Source organism: Chrysochloris asiatica, unplaced genomic scaffold, assembly GCF_000296735.1.
Source record: "Chrysochloris asiatica unplaced genomic scaffold, ChrAsi1.0 scaffold00177, whole genome shotgun sequence".
NCBI lineage: Eukaryota > Metazoa > Chordata > Mammalia > Afrosoricida > Chrysochloridae > Chrysochloris > Chrysochloris asiatica.
The window spans coordinates 2,743,016-2,753,848 of NW_006408695.1; the positions used below are offsets into that span (position 1 = coordinate 2,743,016).

Below are 10,833 nucleotides of genomic sequence, written 5' to 3' on the forward strand. Positions count from 1 at the left end.
CTCCAAATTAGACAATACAAATTTCCAGCACGTGCTTAGTGGACACATAGTAAACAACTACTTTTTTTGTAAAATTAACACTAAACTACTTTTTTTGTATGCGCTAGATGGGAAGGAGGAAGATAGAACTTCAGGTCTTTGCCCACTAGCACATAGCCATCTGCTCAGCCACACTGGCCTTATCTTGAAGCCATTCATGCAAGAAGCTTGCCCTGCTGGAGGTGTTCCTCTGTGAGACTGCTGGATTTTGCATTCTTCTTCCTTTCATCATATTTTTTCTGAATTTTCTTTTATTGCTTTGTATTTAATATCTCTACCTCTTCAGGAGTTAGTTTGGCTCCCTTCTAGCCCAGAGGCAGTGAGTGCATAGTGGGACTCATACCACTGCTGGTATGGTGTGCCATTAATCAGCACAATGCAGTTTTCTACTAGGATCTTGATGCAGACCAACTCATGATTTTGCATAGAAAACATCATGATTCTTGTTTGCAAGTGCAACACTTAGAGACTCACAGATTTCACACATCCAGCCTTAAGGCCCGGTACTTACTGCTTCCTCTAACAGGAACTGTGTGTATGCAGTGGGAGCTGATCTTTGTGTTGACTGCCAGGCGTTCCAGCTCATACATCTTCTTGTGGTAGGACTTTCTCCTCTCTTAGGTCCTGTGACGCTTGTTCCAACTGTCCCGGGAGATGACCATTCCTTGGCACTGGCTGGAAAGAGTGTAAACAACTACTTTTATTTTTATTAGAAATAAATTGCTTTTTAAACAATATACTATACAAGGGTACATTCTTCTTATGATTCACAACCTCATGAAAATGATTATGCCCAGCAGTATGTATGAAAAGAATATAGTTCTGAGGTCAAGTAGAGGGACATTGGATTTCTGTTTATTTTTCAAAATCTATTTTGAGTGTGATTCTTTACATTTTAAAGTGATGGAGCAACAACAGTTCGGGGACACTGGCAAAACAGGAATATAATATGAGTGACATTAACCTTCGAAATAAGCAGAGAAGATTAAAGTTATGTTTCCAAAAACAGTAGCAGGAAGCAAATGTCAGTGAGGTCTTGGCTGAAACTCTTTTTTCAGTAACCATTAGTCATTCTCTGACACCTTGAGTGAGGTTGTTGCACAAACACTGTAGAGGTTAACTGCCCAGTTGTTCAGCCTTACCCCTTCCTAACATTTAAAACCAAAAAAACCAAGTAACATACCAATAAACCATGCACATTAATTTCATTCAATCCACAGCAGATAGATAGGACAGCTGTACCATGCACACATTCCATCACTCAGAGAGTTTTCTCTCCTCCATAGGCAAAAGGCTTCCGAGTCTTGGCTGTTCTCTTCATAGGAAGTTAAACAATACACAGACAGCTTGAGAGGGAGCATTAAGTATGTACTTATTTTTGGCTGAGACTTTTTTCTTTTTCTTTTTTTCCACAAAAGCATCAAGGACTTTTTGTTTTAAATAGTTTCTAATCTGATATAGCATGTGTTAAACATTTACTTCATCACTTTTGTGTTTTCCTTACCCAAAGGAATAGTTTGTATTTAGATAGGAAACTTTCTCGCAAACTTAGCTAATGGTCTCTGTAGTTCCTCTGAGTTTATAAGGGTCTCCCCATTCGACAGTGACTCTTCACCATCACTGTGTTTAGCATTAGATGTAAACAGCAGATTAAAACTTCACTAGAGTGTTTAGAAAGAGCAGATTCTATTAATCTGTCTCAGGACCGTAACTAGTTGAAGTAAAGAGCACAAACAGTTTGGAAAAAGAAATATTCTTCCTTTCCAAGTAACTCCACAAAGGAAGCGTTACTCTTTAGAAATGTCATTTCCCACCGAATCCTGAAAGCTCTAAATATTTACCTATAACCATGACTACATTTTAGCCCAATGTCCCTACATGCAAAGAGAACTTAATTTCTTATATTACCATAAACACCTAACTTATGAATTAATGTGTTATTTAAGTTTACAAATTTCTAAATGTTCTAAATTGATGTAGTTTTAAAAAAGTATACAGTTACTAAATGTTTACTTTACTTTGGAGATAAATATATTCAAGTAAATGATAAGCTCCCAGTGCTCAAAAGGACTTTGAGTTACTTTGCTAAAACAACTTTTTGTGTACTTAGATTTTTTTTTTTAACATGGAAACAGAAACAAACTCCTCAAAGGAAAAACAACAACAACAACATTGCATTTTGAATGTAATAGTAAAATACAAAGATGGGAAGGTTGAGGGTGTGGTCTTTTCTAAGTCTCACACAATCTTACAGCTTCAGGTATGACAGATATGCATCAGGAAGAAATCTGGCAGAAAACCTGACATTCCCTCAATTTAGTGCCACAATTCTTGAGCAATTTTGAGAGGACTTCAAAACATTCTTGGAAAAATTCCATGATCTTTAACTTCCATTTTTCCCATGAACTTTTTGAAGCTACATAGGATAAACACTTAACCATGAGTTCGGTTTGAACTACAAGGTCGTTGGTTCATATACATTTACAATAGACTCCAGGGAAAACCAAAAATCCAAACCCATTGCACTTGAGTAGATTCCAACTAATAGCAACCTTACAGAACAGAATAGGACTTATGGAAGCAAAGTGGAAAACCCTTCTCTTATGAAGCAGCTTGTGGGTTCAAACTTCCAATCTTTTGGTTAGCAGCCAAGCATTTTAACCAATGCACCACCGAGGATCCTCATCCTAGGGAAATAATTATTAACTATTTAAATGTGATATATTGTGGAGGTTCTTAAAACACACATCTCTACACATGGCAGTTATTCCTAAACATTTTATGGATCAGTAAATTGAACAACAAGAACAAAAAAAAAGGAAGTGGACGTAACATATGCTGCCTTACATATATATTGGCAAGTCAAAGTATTATTCTTAATCTGAATTACTACAATCCTCTCCTGCCTCCTACAAAAGTTCTGCATTTCACGTAGTAATCAGTTGCCTTTAAAAATATATATCAGATCTTCTTTATATCCTCCTTAAATTTCTTTAATGGTTTTCTTTTGTATGTATAGATATGGAAGTATGAACAGGTATGGGAAAGCTAATGGTACTACACCCATGAAGATCTGTAGGTTTGGCAGAGGATATCTCTACATATATATTTATATTTGCTGTAATATATATCCATGGAGTCCTGGTGTGGTATCGTAGGATAAGCACTCGACCATGAGATTGGTTTGAACTATAAGGTTGGTGATTCAAACTCACCAGTCACTCTTTGGGAACCCTAAGCGGGTCACTATGAGTCAGAACTGGCCCAACGACATTTAACAACAACAACAATATTTATCCATGAGTATCTTGTTGTTCTTAAATACTGTGAAGTCAGTTTCGACTCATATTGGAGCATAAAAGGCACAAAGTTATGAAATATTCTGAGACCTAGCCAGACACCTTGAAGGAATGAATCATCAGGCCTGGGGTTTAAGGACCATGATCTCCGGAGACATTGATGTCAATTGGCATAACACAGCCTACAAAGACAGCACTCTACATCCTACTTTTAAGTATCTTAAAAGCTTGTGTGTAGCCATCTAAAGTGCAAGTATTGCTCTTCCCCCATCCAGAGCATAGAAGACTGAAAAAAAAAAAAAAAAAGATGCTTGGAAGCAGTTAGTGTACAGGATTAATGGACCAGGCAAACTCCAGCCTCCACAACCTTGAGACCAGAAGAACTAGATGGTGCCAAGCTTCCACTGCTGACAGTTCTGAAAAGGATCCCACTAGGATGTCCTGGATAGCATGGGGAAAAAATGTAGAACAAGATACAACATAATCAAAAAAAGACTACGCTGCTGGTCTGATTGAGACTTGTGGAACTCCCAAGACTATGATGCTTAGATAGAGACTTCAAACCTAGAGCTGAATGCATCCCCATGGCTCAACTTTCAGTAAAATGATAGGCCTTTACAGTGACTAATAACACCAGGATTGTTAAGTGCTGTTGAGTAGGATCTGTCTCAACAGCAACCATATATGTATAGGCATTCCAAGGAGTGGATGGTGACTTTGAACCACCAACCTTGCTGTTCAAATCAATCTGGAGGTCCAGTGCTTGTAATACAGCGCCTTACCAGAAAAACATGGAGGTATGCATCTACTGCAATAAGCAACTATAGGAGATCAAAAGAGTAGCCGTTGCCTCAGGATAAACCTCAGAAGGTAGAAAGTGGTGGGAAAGAAGAACAAATGAAAACAGTTAACACAGGGAGGAAGTGGGAAGAGTGTTGTTACAATGTCACAAAACAAAATGTGTATAGATTGTTAAATGGAAAACCAGTTTGCTCTGTAAACTTTCACCCAAATCACAATAAAAAGTTAAAAAAAGGAAAGAGTAACATTCATACTCTTTACCGTAGTCTACGGATGATCAGTTTTTCTCCAACTTTTTCACAGATCTTTCTCTAAATGCTGACAACCTGACACTATTATGCTTCTTAAACCTGTCAAGGGTTTTTCCAATTGTAGACTCTTTCGCTTCATTTACTTTATGTTTGTTGTTGTTGTCAGGTGCCATCGAGTCGGAACCGACTCATAGCGACCCCATGCACAGCAGAACGAAACAATGTCCGATCCTGGGCCAACCTTACCACTGCTGCCACATTTGACACCATCAATGATGTCACTTGGCTGATCCATCTCATTGAGTGTCTTCCTCTTTTTCTCTGACTCTCCATCTTACCCAGCATGACATCCTTCTCCAGCGACTGTTCTCTCCTGACAATATGTCCAAAGTATGAGAGACGAAGCTTAGCCATCCTGGCCTCCAAGGAGCTGCACTTCTGGCTGCACTTCTTCCAAAATAGATCTATTGGTTCTTTTGGCAGTCCATGGCACTTTTAGTATTCTCCTCCAACACCACAACTCAAAGACATCAATTCTTCTACGGTCTTCCTTATTCACTGTACAGCTTTCGCATCCATATGAGGTAATTGAAAATACCATGGTTTGGGTTTGGAAGGGTCTTTATTTCTCTTCTGCTCATGACTGGCTTCTCAATATTTGGGCTTCTGTTCATAAGCACTGCACAGAGATCTCTTCCTTTATCAATTTATCTAGAGTAGTCCTCCCACCCTACCCCCTGCTAGTACTCATAATATTATTTGCTCATTTATTTCTTTTTAACACATAGCACAGCCTGAAAGTATTTTCTTAAATTATGTATTAACTTGATATGTATCTGTCCTCTTTGATAAGAATGTAAGTGCCTAAAAAGTAGGACCTTCTCTATCTTGGCACTGTATGTATCCCCATCAGTTACCATAGTGCCTAGCACAGACCTGGTACAAAATAAGTGTCTGCTGAATGACTGAAAATAAGTGTACGTGAATGAATGAAATAAAAAGTTGGGCATGACTTCAATAGATGCATGATAAAGGGCCATGTACAACTTGTAGAAGTTTACTTTGGCTGGCGAAAGTTTGCATAATGGCAAACCGGAAGAAATTATGCTAGAAAGATAGGCTGGGGCCAAATCCTAGAGGTTTTTAAACGTCCTGGACAGTGTCTGGAATCTTTTGTGGACCACAGGGAGCTACTAAAGGTTTCTGCGTTGTCAGAAATGTCTCCTTCATCCTACTAGCTATAGAAAAGTCTTTTTGTTTCCAACCGAAGAGGCTCATTTTCTCACCAGGTCAAGGACAGAATAACTTCTGAATGTTACCAGGGTGTTGACATAGTCAGTGTTCATTTCTTTTTCTATGCAGCATGACTGCCACATATGAGCGTGCCTCTGGCCTGGCAGGAAGGTTTGTTTGCCTGAACTGTTCACAGCATGAGTGGAAATGGCACAGAGCTTCATGAAGAAATTACCTATGAGCCTTTTCACAGCTTAGTAGGGCAGAACCTCCCATAAAAAGTTCAGTGCCGACTCATGGTCCAGTCACTCCCCTGTCCTCATTTTGTCTTTTTTTTTTTTTGGAATTTATTTTTCTAATGTATTGAGTTACACTCACATTAATGTAATTCTCTCCTGTTCTTATTTGTGTGTGTGTGTGTGTGTTTAGGTCTGAAAGAAAGTCCAATTTAGAGCCTTTAAATTTAGTTTGTTTTTTATTTAAGTGGAGAAGTACGTAACATTCTTCCTTAGCTGAAATTCAGTGCTTACAAGACACTTGGAGTCTCTATCTAATAGTACAACATTGTGCATAGCACACAAATGTTCACTTGCTCTCTTCCTGTATGTCTGTAAATAATCTCATTTAAAAAATGGAGTATAAAAATATTAAGCTTCCAGTTAAAACAATGCCTTTTTAAATGTAGTGTATAGCTGCCAATTCTAGTTTCCGGAACTGGCTCACAGTAATTTAAAGTCATAGACAGTTCATGAACAATTTTATGGATCAACCATATGTCATGGAGTCTCTTTTATATTTATACGGGAGAAGATGTTGTAATATTCAATATTGAGCTATAAAGAGGGCCAGCAACAAATAAGCCAAAAATAAAAAAAAATAAAAAATTGGTGTGGTCAAGTTTGAAAAAAGGTACCAGTTTATCAACAGTGGGTGACATCTTTTAGGGGCCACTGAATCACATTCATCTATAATAACAAGTACTGGAAGTTCTCAGTGTGGACAACTAGCCCTCAGAGATGTTTTTGTTGAACTATATTCTATTAGTAACTTATAGTTTAGGAAGCACACTCACATGTAATATATCTTTGCTTTGTGTGTAAAAGATTTCCTTGTTGGATGTCTTCTTTCCTCTCTTTTACCTTGCATATTATCATAATCATCTATGTGTAAAGAAAGTTGGAAATAAAAAAGATGAATAATCCATGCAGTCTCTGTCTTCAGAGAATTCTACTGGAAGAAACAAATATAACTGGATGTATATTATGTAAGGTAGAGCATATATACTAAGAAAAAAATAGGAGAAGGTGGAATTATGGTGTTTGGCTATAGCTATAGGTTTGTGGAAAGTTTTCTTAAGGGAAGGCAGGACTTTGTAGCTTGGCCCTGTAGAATGTCAGATTTCAAGTAGAAAGGATAGAGGAACTAAGGAATTACGGCTCAGTGGAACAGCCTGAACAAAAAGGTCCACAGCTAGGAAGTAAAGAGCACAGATGTTTGTATTCTGTCAACTTTAATATCTGGACTCTAGAACCAAAGGACATGAATTCAAGACTCTCTTGTCCATATCTTATGGTATGGCTCTTAATTGGAAACATTTTCACCTACTACAAGTGCCTTATTACATCTATGCATCATTCATGAAAACTGTAGACTCTCTCATTAATGGAAACTTATTCACATGGAAACTCATAGATCATTTAAAATTATATGCTACTGAGTATTTCTTTACTACTTTATTTCTGAAGCATAGGTATGCATATTACATAACTAATTCTTCCAAAATCCCTGAGGTAGGTGGTGGTATGGGTTTTTTTTATAATTTTTTTTTTTTCTTAAGGGATATCTGAGGCATATCAGTGTTAAATTGCTTTGCCCAGGCTAACTTGGCCAGTAAATGTGAATCCATATTCAGTTTAGAGGCCCTCTTTTTTCTTTCTACCTGTATAGTTGTCACTTTGTAGTTGTTCATTCTGACTCATGGCAAGCCCATGTGCTGCAGTGTAGAATTACTTTATAGAGTTTCTTCAATATAATCGCTTCTTTTCTAACAATTTTCTTTTTGCTGTTTACTGTTGAGACTACACATAACAGACTACATAACAATTCAACAATGTCTACATGTACAATTCAATTACATTGATTACATTCTTTGAGTTGTTCAAGCATTCTTATCTTCATTTTCTGAGTTATTTCTCCCCCTTAACACAGATTTACTGCCCCCTAAGTTCCAATGTTGGAGTCCTGGTGTGGCGCTATGGGTTAATATGCTGGACTGCAAGGTCAGTTTGAACCACAAGATATGTGGTTCAAACTCACCAGCCACTCCTTGGAAATCCTGTACAGGGTCGCTATGGGTCAGAACCAACTGGATGGCACTAAACAACAACAAAGTTCCTATCTGGAGTCCTGGTGTGATGCTTTGGTTTAATGCACTAGAATGCAAGGTCGGTTTCAACTACAAGGTCGGCAGTTCAAGTTTACCAGCTGCACTTCAGAAACCCTATACAGACAGGGTGGCTAGGAGTCTGAACTGATGCCAAGGCACTTAACAACAAGAAGTTCCTGTCTAATCCTCGAATTGCTTTTGTCACATTGATTCCACATATATAGACTTTTTAGAGTAAAATGGCTAGTTATTCTTGACAAGTTACGCTGAACTAGTGTTTGCTTTTAAGAAGATTTGGTCGATTTTTGGTTGTAATTGTAATGGAAGCAGATCTGCCAGGCTGATTGTCCATGATACCCCTGGGTAAGTCCAAACCACCAACCTTCAGTTTAACATTGGAGCATGAGCAGTGGTGTCTGGAAAACGGAGACAATTAAAATTGAGAAGAAAATTAGACCCTAAACTGAGAAACTGAAATTGAGAAAGTGACCAGGTCCAAAATTAGCGAGGTAGACAGTAAGAATAATTTCAGGTTACAGATGTAAGTGCTAGGGGAAAGTTACTGGGAAATCTAATTTCAGGTAGGAGTTAATGGAAGGAAGGCCAGTAGCTGAGAGTATGCAGGAAAAAAATAACACTAAATATGGCAAATCTAACATGTTGTTGAGTCCTGGTGTGGCGCTGTGGGTTAATGCATCTGACTGCAAAGCTGTTTGAACTGCAAGGTCGGTGGTTCAAGCTCACCAGCTGCTCCTTGGAAACCCTATACAGGGTCGCTATGGATCAGAATTGACTCGATGGCACTTAACAACAACAACAACGTGTTGTCAAGTTCAGTTGAGTCAGTTCTGCTTTAGAGCAACTGTATAGTGTGTTTGAACCGCCTATCTTATAGTTAGCAGACATGCTTATCCTATAGCACCACATTGGGCCTCCAAGTCTTAACATGCTGTTGTTGTTGTTTTTGTTGTTGTTAAGTGCCATTGAGTCAGTTCCAAATCATAATGACCCTGTATAGAGTTTTCAAGGAGCAGCTGGTAAGCTTGAACTGCCAACCTTGCAGTTCAAACCAACCTTGCAGTCCAGCGCATTAACCTGCAGCACCACACCAGGACTCCAGTCTTAACATAAAGTGGTTTATATTTCCTGTGTTGAGGCCTAGGATTGTCTATTTATCTTTTGAGTATTGTGATTGGGAGTGAAAGTGACCCCTATATATCACCTGCTTTCTATTTGTTAATTCTAGTTAAGCCCTACCTGAGCCTCATCTACTGTTCTGTGATTTTATATCTATTTGTTTAAATAACAATACCTTTTCATTTCTTCACATTTAAAAATAGATGTAACAGTCTTTGGACTTCACTGTGAAAAAGACGCTCAATCTGAATATTCATTTTTCTGACATGGAGTAAATGGTTCTCTCTGTTGATACTCTACATGGCAAAACATATGTCAAAATATTTTACATTGAGGATACATAATTCTGTTTTGTTAAAAAAAAAAAATCCTCAAAGCTTGTTACAGATAGAGAGCAGTGCATTAAGTGGCTTAGGGGGAGATTCACAATGCCTATATAGAGTAGCTTTTTAAAAGCCTTCCTTTTTATTAGTGAGAACCGAAGCAGTTATGCTACTGTGGTGCTGTAGGATAAGCACTGGGTTACTAATCACAATGAGTCCTGGTGTGGCACTGTGGGTTAATGCACTGGACTGTAAAGTTAGTTTGAACCTCAAGGTTGTTGTTCAAGCTCACCAGCTGCTCCTCAGGGTCGCTATGGGTTGGAACCAACTCGATGATTTAACAACAACAACTAACACCAGACGCTCCTTGGAAACCCTGTGCAGGATTGTGCTATAAATGGAGTTGGAACCAGCTCAGCGTCTCTTGACAGCAACAAAGCTGTATGTAATTTTGTAATCAAATTTCTCAATCGGAGCGATGTAGTAGGTCATTTTGTGTGCCATATTTAGTATTTTCAGGTAGTGAAATAAGTTTAACTGTGTATTCTTCTTTCTAAAGTCAAAGAACACATTTGTTGTTGCTGTTATTGTAGGTTGTCAAGTTGATTCTGACTCATAGTGACCCTGTATAGTGTTTCCAAGGCTGTGCGAGTGGAAAGCCTCATCTTTCTGCTGTGAAGTGTCTGATGAATTTGAATAGCTGACTGTGTGGTGAACAGCCTAACATACAGCCCACTAGGCCACCAGCGCCCCTTAGGAACACATTTAAAGGGAAAAGTATGCTGAATACTTTGGGTAATCATAAGGGTGTTTTTTTTGTTTTGTTTTGTTTTTTTACCAATTTCTTTAGGATTAAAGGTAAAATGAACAAAAGACATAAAAAAATGAAAAAACAGGAAAGATAAAAATGTTGAAGACAGTTTGGAGGTGTTGTGGCACTTGTGAGTTAATGCGCCAGACTGCAAAGTCATTTTAACTGCAAGGTCGGCGGTTTAAGCTCACCAGCTGCTCCTCGGAAACCCTATGCAGGGTCGCTATGGGTCAGAACCGACTTGACAGAACTTTCAATAACAGCTCTAGTAATTCATTATTTTCATTAATAAAAAGCAAACAACCATCTAGATTTCTAGATTCATTTTCACAGAAAACACAGATGGCTTAGAAAAGAGAGGGAGGCAATTGGCCTTGTAACAAAATTCCTTGATCCACTTTCACTAAAGCTAGAATCCCCACATATCATTTTATGAATTCCACATATCATTTTCTGAATAGCTCTGTGAGCAGGGGACCACAAGGTTGGTTTGAACTGCAAAGTTGGTGGTTCAAACTCACCAGCCACTGCTGGGAAAGCCTATGCAGGGTCA

The 10,833-nt window shown here is 38.3% G+C and overlaps 1 pseudogene; it reads right to left on the reverse strand.

Annotated features, from left to right (window-relative positions):
• Positions 1 to 80: 80 nt before the first annotated feature.
• Positions 81 to 701, reverse strand: LOC102833184 (annotated as a pseudogene).
• Between the last annotated feature and the right edge of the window lie 10,132 nt (positions 702 to 10,833).